The sequence below is a fragment of the Gracilinanus agilis genome, chromosome 1, assembly GCF_016433145.1.
Source record: "Gracilinanus agilis isolate LMUSP501 chromosome 1, AgileGrace, whole genome shotgun sequence".
Lineage (NCBI taxonomy): Eukaryota > Metazoa > Chordata > Mammalia > Didelphimorphia > Didelphidae > Gracilinanus > Gracilinanus agilis.
The window spans coordinates 311,905,513-311,922,612 of record NC_058130.1 but is presented as its reverse complement, the minus strand read 5'-3'; positions in this window follow the sequence as shown (position 1 = coordinate 311,922,612).

Below are 17,100 nucleotides of genomic sequence, written 5' to 3'. Positions count from 1 at the left end.
CTTCTCCAATTCATTTTACAGATGAGGAAACAGAGCCAGATGAAGTTAAATGACTGGTCCAGCGTCATACAGCTACTGTTAGAGGCTAGATTTGTACTCATGGGAAATGAATCTTCCTGACTTCAGACCTGGCACTCTATAAACTATGGCGCCACCTAGCTGCCCCCTATTATCAGCAGGGCAGTCAGACAGAGCCCAGCTAGAGTCCTGGAACTGGAATCAGGAAGACTTAAGTTCGCCTCTGACTTCAGATTTTTACTGGTGAGGAGGCCCTGGGCAAGTCACTTAACTTCTCTCTGCCTCTGCTATGAAGATAATAATTGAACTTATCACCCATGGTTACTGGGAGAATAAAAATTTAATATTTTTTTTAAATTTGCAAACATTAAAATGCTATTTATAAATGTTAGCTATCATTAGAACATGGATTCAGATCCATCAGATATATATAGTTACATAAATGTAGCCTACATAAATATAAATACTATCATAAATATAATAAATATTATAATAAATATAACCAATAAATTAAATAATAAAAGTAAATATAATACACACACATATATATACATATATATATACATATACATATACATGCCAGACATTAGAAATCAGCTAGATGTCATAGTGGATTCAGCATTGGATCTAGATTCAAGAAGACCCAAGTTCAAATCCTGCCTCAGACACTTAATAGCTGTATCATCCTAGGCAAATCACTTAACTTCCTTTTGTCTGTTTCCTCATCTATAAACCCAAGATAATGATAGCACCTAACTCTCAAGGTTGTTGAGAGGACATAATGAGATAATATTTGTAAAGAACTTTGCAAACCTTTAGAATGCTTTATAAATACTGGGTATTACTATTATTATATGTTTCACATCAGTTTTGCCCTTTAGAAAGATCATTATCATTAGGAACTATTTCACCCAATTATATAATAATAAATATAACAATCTAGGTGAAATGGGTGAATGTTTACAAAAATATCAATTGCCCAGATTAACAAAAGAGGAAATCAAATCCTTAAATAATCCCATCTCAGAAAAAGAAACTGAACAAGCCATCGAGGAACTCCCTAAGAAACAATCCCCAGGACCAGATGGATTCACAAGTGAATTTTATCAAACATTCAAAGAACAACTAATCCCAATACTATACAAACTATTTGGCAAAGTAAGCAAAGGAGTTTTACTAAACTCCTTTTATGACACAAATGTGGTACTGATCTCAAAGCCAGGCAGACCAAAAACAGAGAAAGAAAACAACAGACCAATCTCCTTAATGAACATAGATGAAGAAAATCTTAAATTCTAGTAAAGAGACTACAGCAATATGTCCCAAGGATTATTCACAATGACCAGTTGGGATTTATACCAGGAATGTAAGGATGATTTAGAATTAGGAAAACCATCAGTGTAATTGAGTATATCAATAATCAAACCAATGGAAATCACATGATTATCTCACTAGACACAGAAAAAGCCTTTGATGAAATAAGACACCCATTCCTTTTAAGAATACTAGAAAGTGTAAGAATAGGAGGGTCTTTCCTCAAATTTAGCATAAAGGTCACCATCATGCCTTTGTTCAAAACAGCAATAGTAATGTCTTGGTGCCTATGTCACAATAACTGTACCAATAATAGTAATAATGTTTTTATTATGTGCCAGGCATTATTCTAAGCACTTTGCAAATATTATCTCATTTGATCTGTACAAGAACCCTGGGAAATAGGTATTATTATTATTATTCCTATTTTACAGACGAAGAAAGTGAGGCAAACAGAAGTTCAATGATGTGCTCAGGTTCATACATACTAGTAAGTTTCTGAGGCTAGATTTGAACTCTGGTCTTCCTGACTCCAGGCCCAGCATTTCATCCATCATCCCATTTTGTTGTAGTTCTTTTAGTTGTTTTCAGTTATTTATTTGTTGTTGTTGAGTCATTTTTCAGTTGTGTGATTCCATTTGGGGTTTTATGGGCTAAGATACTGGAGTGGTTTACCATTTCCTTCTCCAGTTCATTTTACAGATGAGGAAACTGAGGCAAATAGACTGACTTGCTCTGGTCACCCAGCTAAGTTTCTGCGGCTAGATTTGAACTTGGGTCTTCCTGACTCCAGACATAGCATTTCATCTACTATCCCACTTAACCACTTATAAAGCTTTCTTTGTCTTAACAAAGATTAATTTAGTCCCCATTTCTATCTCTGTGAGGAAACAAATATGTAAGCTCTGTGGTTCCTAAGCCTGATAGATAGACAGATAGGCAAGTGTTTACATTTTATGAGTAGAGCTTGTTAAATGCCTACTGTGTGCAGAGCCCCATGCACCAGACAGAAAGTGATGTGGTTCTTGCCTTCAGAGATTTTGTACTAATCTTTACAGCCAATTTTTTAAATTTTCATTTTGAATATTTTCCCATAGTTACATCTTTCATGTTTTTTCCCTCTCCCCCAAACACCTCTAACCCCTCTTAGCTGACACACAATTCCACTGGGTTTTACATGTATCATTGATCAAGACATAATTCCATATTATTAATAGTTGGACTAGAGTTATTGTTTAGTGTCTACATCCCCAATAATATCCCCATCAGCCCATGTGTACAAGCAGTTGTTTTTCTTCTGTGTTTCTCCTCCCATGGTTCTTCCTCTGAATGTGGCTAGTTTTCTTTCTCATAAGTCCCTCAGCCTTGCTCTGGATCCTTGCATTGCTGCTATTATTACAGCCAATTTTTAAACATTAGCATTGAACTCTCTGAAGGATGTAAGCGATAAGCAGGAAGGGAAGTTGATAGGGAGACCTAAGCACGGCTCTATCTATAACTTTTCCTTTTGTCAGAATGTTTGATACTTGTGCCTGACTGGATGTGGTCAGCCTTCCATGGTTGTCCTGCTCTCCTAGGCTTCCCTTTTGAGACAGACAGCTGCATGGAGAGAGAGTCCTGGCAGACTTCTCTGTAGTCAAGAACTTCTGTACATACTCTGTTTCTCTTCCTTGCCTATTGGCTGCTAAAGATAGTCTTGGTGGCAATAGAGACTCTGTTACCTTTGGGACTGACTGAGTATCCCGTTAGGCAGCAATGATACTAATTTTAATTTGGATGAACTCAGGTTTTCTTTTAGGAAAATCACTAGTGAAAAACACATTCTTTATAATGTGGTAGTCCTCAATTTGTTTCAAAATAAGGAAGTTTTCATCAAAGCAAAAGATTGTTACATCTCTCATCTGTTAGAATTTGCCAATGCAAGTAGAAAAAGAAAAGAAAGAAAAGTATCTCAAGCTGGATCTGGCTCCCATTCCAGAGCCAAGGACCTATTTCTCTTCTTAGGAGTATTCTAGAGGAGCTAGATAAAAATGGGGACTAAATTAATCTTTGTTAAGACAAAGAAAGCTTTATATGTGGTTAAGTGGGATAGTAGATGAAATGCTATGTCTGGAGTCAGGAAGATCCAATTCAAGCTTGAATAGGGGTGTGTGTGTGTGTGTGTGTGTGTGTGTGTGTGTGTGACTATATCTTACTTAAGAATCCCTGCTGCCACATATTGACTTAGAAAACCATAGGTTTATGTAGTTCTTTTATTAATACATTAATACATATAATTAATATATAATAATACATTCAAATAAGAGAAGAACTACATTTTAATCTGTTTTGGAGTGCACTCTGGAGTATTGTGGGCCACATATGGTCCGTGGATCATTGGCATGATACCTCTGCTCTAAAAGATTGTACTTCTTCTCTAAAGCTATTGACTCAAGTCCCCACTGGTTATGTTCTTACTGTTGTATGCCAGTAAGTCATACCTCAGTTCCATTTAACTGCTTAAAATCAATAAGCCTTTTCCAAAGGGATATTCACTTTGAAGATATATCAATATATAGCAGTAACAAAGGTATGAATATTTCCCCCTTAAACCTTGGAGTCACACTTTTCTTCATTCCACCTCTCTGGAGAGAATGAACTCAGACTTAGCTCAACTCCTACATAGCCTTGGTTTCGCCAAGTTCCCATCCCAATGTGGCATGGCTGCCAGATGTGTCTTTGTCTCAGTTACCATCAGGTTGGATCCTGAAAGTCAATTCCAGAGTTTGCTCTTTGATTCTCAGGGCATGGATACTGATTTGGCTGCAAAATCTGAACTCTGGTGCATCAGATGCCTCGTGACCTTTAGAAACTTAAAATGTTGGAGTGTCCCATCGTTTCATCTAAAATGGAGACAAAGAATCAGGTCTATATTGGAAAGTCATAGGTCAGCCTCAATGGGAGACAGACCTTTTCCTTTATAAAGTTGTCTTTTATAAAGTTTTTATAAAGTTTCCTTTTCCTTTATAAAGTTGTCTTTTATGTTGTCAGGGAAGGAATTAAACCAAGAGCAAAGTGACCAAAGAGAATTGGTGAGGTTTACTCAAATCTTTTTTGAATAGCTTTGAAACCAATCAAAGAACTTCCTATTCACAACTTGGCTGGCTAACTGTAACCTGAATGTCTATGGATGTCATGCTATTTCTCCAGGACATTCCCATTACAGTCTTCAATAGTCTTCCCAAAGCAGATTCCTCAGCCTCTATCACATGGAGAATTTATATCTGCCAAGCATATTGATGTACTCTGTGCATGTATCAGTTCCATCATAGAGAGAAGGAAGGAAGGAAGGAGGGAAAAAAGCAAGAGAAGCAAGAGAAACTAATTTAGAAGACTTGTAGTAGTCAAGGTGATGAGAGTTTGAATTAGCATGGTGGCTATGTGAAAAAGATGTTGTGGAGACAGAAAAATAAGATTTTTGTCATGTTACGTAATACATTATTATTATTATTATTATACTTACTATATACACAGGGTGAAGGAGAATGTGGAGTAGAAGATGACAATGAAGTTGGTACCAGATTTGTGAACCTGGAAAAAATGGTGGTGCTATAGATAGTACTAGGGAAGTTTGGAAGAGATGTGGATTGGAGAAGTGGAGAAGATAATGTATTTTTTTTGTCTGATACTTTTTTTAACTTTAAAAAGACTCCCCCCCCCCAATTACATAAAGAAACAATTTTTGACAATTGTTTTCTGCATTTTGTGATTCAGATTCTTTCTTCCCTCCTTTTGGCTCTCCCTCCCAGAGTCAATAAATAGTCTAATATAGATTATACTATATAATTAGAATTTTGCTCCCCAGGAGCATCCCATTTATGTGTTTACCTACATCCTTATGTAGGGAGGATATATTTTGATGTAGCCCTGCCTTTCACTCTTTCCCCAGGAATGTGGCTGGGGGAGGTGGGGTGAGTGCCAGGCAGGAGAATTTCACTCATGTGGCTTTTACTCAGGCTTTTACTTTTGTTCTTTTATTTCTTCTACTTCAAGTGATTATTAATAAACTTTATAAAATATAATCGTTGGAGTTATTGGATATTAATTTAAATCTGGCAATACCAATGCTTTCATGCAATACATATTTCCATATTCATCATGCCCTGATAGAAGACACATATCACACGTATGATAAAAAACTCATGAAGGGAATAAAGTGAAAGATGGCATACTTTGATTTGTAATCAGACTTTAACAGTTCATTCTTTGAGTCCCTTGGAATAATCTTGGGACCTTGTTTTACTGATGGTAGTTTAGTCTTTCACAGTTGATCAGCATACCATATTTCTGTTATTGTATACACTGTTCTCCTAGTTCTGCCCACTTCACCTTGCATCACTTCATATAAGTCTTTCTGAATTCATCTTGTTCATCGTTTTTTATGGCATGAAAGTATTCCATCACAATCATATACTACAACTTGTTCAGCTATTCCCCAATCGATAGACACCCCCTTCTGTTTCTAATACTTTGCCACTACAGAAAAAGCTACTAAATTTTTTTTTATAAATAGGTCCTGTCCCCCTCTTTCTGATCTCTTTAGGACCCAGTGATGGTATTGCTGGGTCAAAAGGTATGTATAATTTTATAGTTCTTTGGGTGTGGTTCCATATTGCTCTCTGGAATGCTTGTTTCAGTTCATGTTTCCACCAAAAGTATATTAGTGTCCTAATTTTCCTACATCCCCTTCAACATTTATCATTTTCCTTTTTGATCATGTTAATCTGATAGGTATTAGGCAGTATCTCAGAGTTTTTTAAATTTACATTTCTCTAGTCAATAGTGATTTGGAATATTTTCAAATAACTGTAGATAGTTTTAATTTGAGAAGCTAATGTATTGAGATCTACAATGAAGATCACTATCCATCCATTCCTCTCCAACCTGTGATGCTCCCTGACTCACCCAAAATGAAAGATGGGAAGTCCTTATTCATACATTATTACCCCAGAGCAGGAAGCTTGACCTCAAAGGAATATTGGCCAGGAGATTTGAAGGAGAGAGTGGTGGGCAGGCTGGGGACTGGAATTTTATCAATGGTTCCTCTACAGCTGGTGCTCTAGATGCCTGGATGGGGTAGTATTAGATTATAATTGCCCTGAGAGACCCAGATCCAGCTCAGAAGGGAGAGAAGCTGAGAATTTGCAGAGGCAGAGGGAAGGTGTTGAATGGGAGCTGGTGATGGGAGAGGACTTGGTGTAGTTGTATTGGAGACAATCCTCCCAAATGGTTATCATTAAAGATGGTGGGAATTTGACCAGTTTTCCTAACATATGATTGGCTGGTTACATAGTCCTGGGGATCAAGGCACACCAACTACTTTTTCTAGCTATAGAATCAGTCTCTCAACCATAGATATGAAATATGAAAAGTTCTCTAAAATTTTTCTTCTGATTCTTCATATCACCACTCTTATAGTTTCACTAATCCTAAATCTAATAAATTCTGTGTTTCAGAGCCCAACTCCTCCCCTATCTGGATGAAATTTGGAGTCTGAGTGGGACAATTCTGGTGAACACAATGGAGGAAATAATTTGACTTTATTCCAGGCTGGGTACTTTCCCTGCTTAGTTCTAACTTTCAGGATAATGCCAAGCAAGATGCCCACATAGTTCTCTTACCATTTCCTTTTAATTTCCTTTAATTTAATTTAATTCAATTTAATTTAAGTCCCTGCTGTAATCTCTGTTAGCCAGTAGGTGGTAGCCACATCCTGTTGTTGAGTACATAGGCTGCATTCTAGTAAAAATCTCTTTTCCAGATCCCCAGAATGACCTAGTGTGAGGTTGGTGTGAGCACCCAAAGGCAGCTTCAGCCAAACGCAGATGATGACTTACATTGTTTTATCTCATCTGATGACACTGTAGGTCAAAAACAAAGTGCTTATGTACTATGTCTAACTGGAGTTCACATCACCCAGTTCCCTGGGTTTTACAGGCACAATGAGCTCATGTTGAATGCATTTCAGGACCTTACCATGACTCAGATTCACTTTCTTTAAATCAAGGCCAGCATTACACTTCCCCTTACCTTGAGATAATACTTGATATTTCATGTCACTATTGAAATTATAGTAATTAAAAGAATCCAGTTCTTTTTGACTTTTAAAAAAGGAATTTAATCATTTCAACCAGAGTTTTTTCCATTTCCAATTTCTGTCACCCTGAGTTTTATAGATAGGTAGCCAAGTCCTTAAAGGTATATGATATATATATACATACATGTATATATATATATTTATTCTTGGGAAACTTGAAAATGTTACCTTGGAAGGAAGTACTGAGGAACTAAATACGTAGAAAGAAAGTTTGATGACGGGAGAATAAAGAGAAAGACAGGGAGTGTAGGAGGGGAACATTCAGGTAACTGGGTGTGGGAGTGAGTTGCTGAGATTTGTCCTGGGTTGTTTTTTGCACCTGGGAGGAATGAATGGGTTGGAGGTGATGCTGACTGTTTAGGAATCCAGGATTTGTGGATCTGTGAGAGTTTGAGTAAAAACAATAGATATTATCTTGGATTTGCATATGCCCAAGAGTGCAGAAGGAAAAAAAAATTATAGCTAGCATTTATCTGGCACTAAGATGTGTGGAGGTCTTTTACAAAGATCATCTCATTTTAACCTTACCATAAACCCAGTAGGTGCTAATCTTGCCCTTATTTCACAGATGAGGAAGCTGAGGCACCGGGTACTTACATATAGTGCCCAGGGTCACTCAGCTACCATGTATCTGACTCAGGATTCAAACTCAGATCTTCCAGGTGTGGACTCCACCCAAGGAAGGCCAGAGAAATATTGACATCAAAGCAGAAGAAAAAGAATTCAGAGCTGACAAGTTCTTTACTATGTCAGAGGTCACTTGCCTGGGGGGCAGTTCCAAGGCCTGTGGTTCTAAGAAATGATTCTCAACCCTCTCATTCTTGTTCCCAGGCAGCTTCCCTACTGTTTTTGACCCCTGACCTTTTCTCCATTCATTTCTTTCTCAAAGGGAGAAACACTTTTCAGAAACCCATCTCTGGACCCCTGTTTCTATACTAGACTGCTTTGTCTCATTTGAATCCCTTTCCTTTGCCTTGAGAGAACTCTGCTTTTCACTAAAAATTAATTAATATTGTACCAGGGATTCCAAAAATGTCAGAAGGTTCAGGGGCTTTCATTCCCGTCATTTGGTTTTTGACTGAGAGATTTCAGGAAAGTGTGCTTCTTCCTTTCCCTTCTTGAATGGGATCCTTCCTTCTTTCTGCTCCAGGAGCTAGAGACTACCTGCCATTCACCTGGTCTCCTTCCTCTATTGAATTCAGAGTTTATAGCTGAGGCCACTCTGACGTCCAGCTTTTGAAAGCCTTTTAAAGATCTGACATTTTAAGTGGTCCTAGACTGCAAAGTTTCTTTATTGTGGAAGCATAATACTATAGGCGTAGCTTTGGATATGAAATCTTAATTGCAGAAATTTGCAGCAAACATTTTTTCCAATTCATTTTATCCCCTTGTTTTGACTATGCTAGTTGTGTTTGTGTGAAAACTATTCAATTTTATGTAATCAAAATAATATCCTAATAGTATATCCTTTGATCATCTCAAATAGCCTTGCATATGCTTCTTTGTAATTATGGATAAAAGTATGGCCTTCCCTAAATATCTGACTTGTTTATGAAATAAACTTTATATAAACATATATATAAAAAGACATACTTATTTGGAGAATATTGGCATATGGTTTGAAATACTGGTCTAAACCAAATTTCTTCCAGGCTGGTTTTTTGAGTAATTTTTGTCAAATTGTGGGTCCCTTCCCGGGTGTCTTCAGGCTTATTGAAAAATGTGCAATTTTTTTTTTTTTCATTTGCTTCTGGGCCTTACATTTCTAATTTCTCTCATTAATCAACTTTTCTATTTTTTAAACAACTATCTTTTAACATTTAGATTTTAACATTCACATTAAGATTTAAACAATCTAGTTTTAAACAGCTATTACCAACTAGTTTTTATAATTAATACTTTGCATTATAATTCAAAATAAAGTACTGCTAAACCCCTTTTCTGCCCGCTTAAAAAAATTATTTTCCTTTAGATTCTTGAATTTTTGATCTGCTAGATTTTTTTTTGTAATTATTTTTTTCTAGCAATATAAGAGAACCCTTGGTTCTTTCATTGGTATGGCACTAAATAAATAAATTGGTTTACATAGTGGCATATAGTTTATATGGCATAGTGGCATAGGTTAGATAATGGCAATCCATTTTTTAAAATATTGGCATGGAATGTTCATAAGTTACAACATCTGTCCAGTTATTTAGACCTGTTTTTATTTTTGTAAAGACTGCTTTGTTACACCCATACAATTCCTGTGTGTGTTTTGGTAGGGAGATTCTCAAATACTTTATAGCTTCTTTAGTTATTTTAAAGGAGGCAGCTAGGTAGATATCATGCTGGGCCTGGAGTTTGGAAGATTTGAGTTCAAATCCAGCTTCAGACATTCACTACTATGTTATGCTGGAGAAGTCATTTGACCTCTGTTTGCCTTAATCCACTGGAGAAAGAAATGGCAAACTACCCTGGTATTTTTGCCAAGAAAACCCTATTCAAGGTCATGGAGAGTTGGATAAGACTGAACAACAAAAACAGTTATTTTGAAAGAAATTTCTTTTCCTAACTCTTCTTGTTAGGATACACAGGAAGGATAATGATTTGTATGATTTTATTTTATATCTTGCTGAAATTATCATTTGTTTCCACTAATTTTTAGTTGAACCTCTTGGGTTCTTCAAATAAACCACAAAACCATCTGCAAGAAAGTCGCAACTGCCTCCTATTTGCCTATTTTATTTCTTCTATCATATTGCTAGATCTAGCATTTCTAGGACAATATCAAGCAGTAACAAAAATTATGGACATTCTGATCTTAACGAAAAGACTAATGTTTTCAGTTACATATAATGCTAGCTCTTAATTTTAGATAGATTCTATTTATTACATTTTTAAAGATCCATTCATTCCTATGTTTTAATAGCTTAGAAAACAGAAATGGGTGTTATATTTTGTTTAAAACTTTTTCTGTACTAATCATTATGTGATTTTATCATTTTTAATTAATGAGTTCTGTTATGTTTATAATTTTCACAACATTGAACAAACTCTGCATTCCTGGTATAAATTCAACCTGATCATAGTGTATGATCTTTTTAATATACTACTACAGAGTCTCTGCTGATATTTTATTTGTTATTTTTTTGTCAGTATTTCATTAGCAGCGTTGGGCCACAATTTTCTTTCTTTGAATTTTCTCTCTTTGATTAGATATCAAGACTATATAGATGGAATTTGGTAGGATCATTTATTTTTATATTTTTTGTAGTTTATATAAGATTAGACTGAATTGATGCTTGAATTTTTTATAAAATTCACTTGTAAATTCATCTGTTTTTGCTCCTCCCCTTCCCACTGAAGTTTATTTATGGCTTGTTCAATGACTTTTTCTGAGATTATATTATTTAAATGATCTATTTCTCATGTTTCCCATCTGACATTTTTATATTATTGTAAACATTCATTCTTTTTTATGCTATCAAATAGTAGCAAAAATATGACAACAAAACTGGTAACATTAATTTCTAATCATTAGTTGGGCAACATAGTTTCTAATGATTTCCTTTATTTCCTTTTCATTTAATGTGAATTTGCTATTTTCATTTTTATTGGTATTTTTATTTCCAATTTTTAAAGAACAAATTAGTTAATATTTTACCTATTTTATTTGTTTTATTTTTTAAAATAGCTCCTAGAAATAGGTTTTGAATAATGATACATATACAACCCAGTGGAATTGCTCATTGGTTCCAAGAGGGGAGAGGGAAGAGGGGAGGGAAAGAACATGAATCTTGGGACCATGGAAAAATATTCTTAATTAATCAATTAATTAATTTTTTAAAAATAAAGAAAATAGGGAACAACATCCTCCTTTTTAAAAGAAGTACAAAGCTACATATGTTCTTTATTCCCCCCCCCTTATTTGGGGGCATTTTTTCCAAAAATTAAAAATTTTTCCACTTTCCATTCCACTTGGAATGAAAAAATGAAAATTTTTTTCATTCCAAGAGAATGAAAATTTTTTTCATTCCAAGAGAATGAAAACTGGTTGAAGCCAGGGTTGTAATAAACTTCTGTCTTTCTATCTTTTAAAAAAGAGCTCCTAGTTTTGTTTATCAATTAGATAGGGTTTTTTCTACTTTCAATTTTGTTATCATTTGTTTGGTTTTCCCAGTACTCTGTTTTAGCAGTTAGTTGGGGGTTTGGGATTTTGTAGTTCTTATTTTTGTTATTGTTATTGCACACTCAATTCATTGATCTGTTTTTCCTATCTTTTTTTGGTCAAATTATTTAGTTAAATTTTCTCCAAAGGATTGTTTTAGCCATACTCCAAATGTTTGTCATATTGTCTTACTGTTATAATGTTTTAAAAATGAAATTGTCTATTGCTTCTATTGCTTTTTCTTTGTAATCTTTTGGGTTATATTATTCTTTTTTCAATTTTTTATTTTATTTTCAGTTTCAAATTCTCCTTTTAATAGACTTCTCTCACCCATTGACAAGGCAATAATTACAATACCCTTTATAGGATAAAAAGAACAAGAAAAAGAAACAAACAGAAAAAAATATACTATAGTCTATACTCTGGGTCTGTCAGTTTTCTGTCTGGAGGTAAATAGCATTTTTCATCTAGAATGTTTTGTAATTGTGTTGAATCATCAAATTGATCAGTTACATGTCTTTTACAGTTGTCCATCTTTACAATTTTGTTATTACTCTAAATTGTTCTAGCTCTGCTCACCTTGCTTTGTACCAGTTCATATAAGTCTTCCCAGGTTTTTTTTTTTCTATAACTATCCCTTTCATAATTTCTTATGGCACAAAAATATTCCATGATATTCATATACCACGACTTGTTCAGCCTTTTCCCAACTGAGAAACATCTCCTCAATTTTTAATTCTTTGCCAAAATATTTTTATTCATATGGGTCCGTTCCCTTTTTCTTTGATCTCTTTGGTGAATAGGCCTAGTAGCAGAATTGCTGGGTCAAAGAGAAAACACAGTTTAATAGCTTTTCTGTCATTGTTCCAAATTGCTCTCCAGAATAGTTGGACTGGTTCACAACTCCATCAACAGTGCATGAATGTACCTATTTTTCCTTTGGCATTTGGCATTTTCCTTTTCTGTCATTTTAGCTAATCTTATGAATATGTGGAAATGCCTGAGTCATTTTAATGAGCGTTTATGTCTCTTATTGTTAGTTATTTAGAGCATTTTTTCACATGACTATTGATAGCTTTTATTTCATCTAAAAACAATCTATTCCTATCCCCTGACCATTTGTCATTTGGGGAATGGCTCTTATTCTTATAAATTTGGCTCAATTTCTTATATATTTGAGAAATTAGACCTTATCAGAGAAACTTATTGCAAAGATTTATAAATACCATTTTTCTAACTTTCTTCTAATTTTGGCACATTCATTATGTTTGTGCAATAATTTTTAATTTTACATAATCAAAATTATCCATTTTGCCTCCAGTGAACCTCTCTATCTCTTTCTGGTCAGAAGCTCTTCTCAGTCCACCCCTCCCCCCCCACCTGATTGGTAATTTCTTCCATGCTCCACTAATATGTTTATGATATGAATCTTTATGTTCAAATCATATACCCAGTTGGAGCTTACATTGGTATACAGTGTGAGATGTTGGTTCCTTCCTCATTTGATTCAGACTACTTTCCAGTTTTCCCAGCATTTTTTGTCAAATAGTGAGTTTTTGCCCCAATAGCTAGAATCTGAGTTTTTCAGAGTCTAGGTTAATATAATATATATTTGTTCTCCAATTAAGTTTGAATACTTTCTTCAAAAGTTCTTGACTATGAGGTATCTGAGTAGTTCAGTGGATTGAGAGCCAGGTCTAGAGACAGGAGGTCCTAGGTTCAAATCTGGCCTTAGACAATCCAGACTCAGACACTTCCTAGCTGTGTGACTCTGGAAAATTCACTTAATTCCCATTGCCTAGTCCTTACCATTCTTCTGCCTTGGAATAAATACTTATCAATTCTAAGGTAGAAGGTAAGGATTTAATAATAAAAAAAAACAGTTCTTGACTTTTCTCACTCTTAGTAAAGGATAAATTAAATCTTTCTGCTTTTCTGTAATTAATATTATAGTTTTATGTGCTAGCATTGTTAGTTTTCATAATATTGTTATGCAGACCTCAGAGATCTCTATATTCCTTTTGTAGTCCCATTAAACAATCACCAAAAAGCTATATCAAAATTTTCTAAAATTCTATTGTTTCTTAAATCTTATTCATTTTTAATTAATTTTTACAGATATGAAAGAAATACACTGAGGTCACCAACAATTATAATTTTGGTATATAATTTCCCCATAACTTAATTAACTTTTTCTAAATACTTAGAAGTGATGCCATTAAATGTACAAATTTTACATTTATTTATTTTTATTCAATTTTTCATTAACAATTATTTTATCTGAAATAAAAATCTATCCCTGCTCTTTTGATTTCACAAAGCACAATAAATTTTTTTCTAGTCTCTCATTTTAAGTCTTTGTGTTTCAAGGATAAATCTGTAAGCAACGTATTGATGGATTCTGCTTTTTAATCAGGTTGGCTACCCTCTTCTATTTTATGTGTGAACCCATTCATTTACATTCATGGCTATGATGGCTAATTGTGTATTTGTCTCTATCATATCATCTTAACACTTTTTTTTCCTTTTTTGTCTCCCACAAACTTCTTTATCAAAGAGTAAAGAGGAAAAGAGAAGAAATTTGATTAACATTAGTGATCTATAACTGACACAATCTGATACTATTCCATTGTTTCTCACTCTTGCTTAGAGCTTGATTACAGATTCTTACATTTTCTTTATTTCTTTTTAATTCTCCCTTCATAATTCAGACTTCAAAGTTGAAGTTTGTTTTATTTCTATTTGCTCCCAAACTCTACCCTTCCCTTGATCCATTCCTCCTCTAGTTATCTTATTTCTTTCTTCCTTTTCATGACTGAACTCTAAGAAAACCATGTACATTTGGCATTTCCATTTCCTTTCAGTTCAGATAGGAGTGAGGTTCATCTGATAATTGTTTCCTGTTTCTCTTTCTCTATTTTTATATGCTCTTCTCATATTCTGCAATTATGAGAAATAGTAAGTTTTTATTTTTCTTACTCATTTCTTCTCTAGTATATTCTTCCTCCTTCCTTTTTCTTTATCTCCTAAAACCATCAAAACAGAATAAAACTGTCCCTTGTTTCTTTTTTTCTTGTTTAATTCCTAGTGTGATCCTTGAAATCAATAGGATCATGTAGATAAACTTTTCTATTTCCTTCCTTTTCAGTGTGAGTGCTTCCCTATAAGTTAGCACCTTCTAGTTGTTCAAACCTTTCTAAAATCCTTTTGACTCCTATGTTCTCATTTTGAAGTTTCTATTCTGGTCTAGTATTTTCATCAAGAGTACCTGAGGAGGCAGCTATGTAGCTCAGTGGATAGAGAGCCAAGCCTAAAGACAAGAGGTCTGGGGTTCAAATATGGTTTCAGACACTTCCTAGCTATGTGACTCTGGGCAAGTCACTTATCCCCCATTGCCAACTCTTACTACTCTTCTGCCTTTGAACCAATATACAGTGTTGATTCTAAGATGGAAGGTAAGAGTTTTTAAAAAATACTTGAAAGTTCTATATTCCTTTATAGATCTATTTTTCCCCATATAGGATAATCCATCTTAAGTTATTCTGGGCTAAAAACCTTTATATTTTGCCTTTTAGACTATCATATTCCAAGATTTTCTCTTCTTAATAACTGTAGCTTCCAAGTCTTATGTAATTAAAATAATGGTTCTTTATTACTTGAACTCTTTCCCCTTACTTTTTTTAGTATTTTTTCTTAGTTTAGATCATATTTCTGGGGATTTTAATTTTTTTTCCTGAAGGTCACTAATAGACCCTTTCTATATTCTCTTTACCCTTGAGAACTAATAGGTGTAGGCATTTTCTGTTTATGATTTCTTCTATTTTAGTATCTATGTTTATTTTCTGAGTTGTGGGGAGACATCAAGATGAATTATAAATTCTTTCCTTGACCCGTTTTCTAGGTTAGTTGTTTCTGATAGTAGCTACCTTACATTTTCTTCTTTTTTCTCTCAATATTTTGATTTTGTTAAAATATTTCTTGTCTTATCAAGTCATTGGCCTCATTTTGCTCCATTCTAATTTTTAGAGAGTTTTCTACTTGGCAAAAAGTCCCTTGGAAGCTACTTTTGTTATAAACTATTTATTCTTTTTCCAATTCTTTCTCCCTGAGTTGTCTTGTTTCATTTGTTCTATAAGATATATTATTATGGCCAAGCCAATTTTTCCCCTCTGAGGCTCTGCTTGCGGTAGTTATGAATTTATTCTCTTTGGGTTTATCTCTTTAGAATCATTTGACTCATAGTTCTTCATAGGGTTGGTGTCTCCTTCTGATTACTTATAACTATATCTTCATATTCTGAATTGGGACTTTGTACGAAGGACAGATTCTACTATTTCCAAAGTCTTGAATGGGGTGGTAAGGTCCAATTTCTTCCTGATCCCTAATTTCTGGGTTTCTGACTTCTACTTCTTTTGTTATATCTATGTACAGAGCACCAACAGGTTTCAGTGTCCCTAGTGAGAGCTCTCAGCATTTCTTTTCTCCCTTCATAACATTTGGGGCATCAGTGTCCTTTGTCCTACTGGCCTCAGGGTACCTCTAGTTTGCTAGGTCTTCCATCCTTCTAGGGCATTCCCGGTTGGGGTGCTTCCACCAAATTCTGTCCCTTCTGGGATTGTCCCTATCAATATACTACTGAAAACTTCCATCCCTGCTTTGCCTTCCCTGGTTCAGGAACTGTGGAGGTCTCCCTTCCCCCTTACAGTGTGCCAGTCAGTCTGGATTACCTGTGCTCTTGATGGCTTTTCTGGCAAAAGTCCCTTCTTGCACCTGCAGCTTCTGATTGTCTTTTTGTGTAGTCTTGGGTTGACTGGAGGATTTTACTAGATCTTTTCCTTGGAATTCCTTGGTCACTGTTCAACATAGTGCAGACTATGTAGGTTGTTACTGACTTTAAGGTCAGAGGACATTCCTTTAAGCTCTTAAAGAGGAAACCTGGTCTTACTGGGGAGAGATCTGGGCTGCTCTGCAACCTTCCGTGTGACTATCTTCTAAAAGTCATATTTCAAAAGCTCTTTAGTATACACTAAGACAGGAGGTCAATTGGTGTAGTGGATAGTGTAGCCAGGTCTTGGTGTCAGAGAGACCTAAATTCAAGTTTTGCCTTTCCACATGCTACTTGTGTAACCATAAATAAGTTACTTTACAAACTCTCAGTGTCCTCAGGCAACTGCCTAAGACTTTAAATTGCATAAAAATTGCTGATCTACACAGATATAGAGAATTCATAGCAGTAATTCCTTTCCTTAGCTACACTAAAAAAAAAAAAAAAAAATCACAGGTCCAGACCTGCTCTTCCTTTTTCCTGCCTTCCCCAAATCTGTATATTAGGAATGAACTGTTTCTGGGCTACTCCATCTCTAGCTTGGTTTCCATGTGAGAGTTTTGCTGGGATGGAAATATGCCTAGTACTTAAATAGGAGAGAAATTGCGTTAATCCAATTTTGTCCAAGTATTACACGGTGGTATGATTTTAAAAACA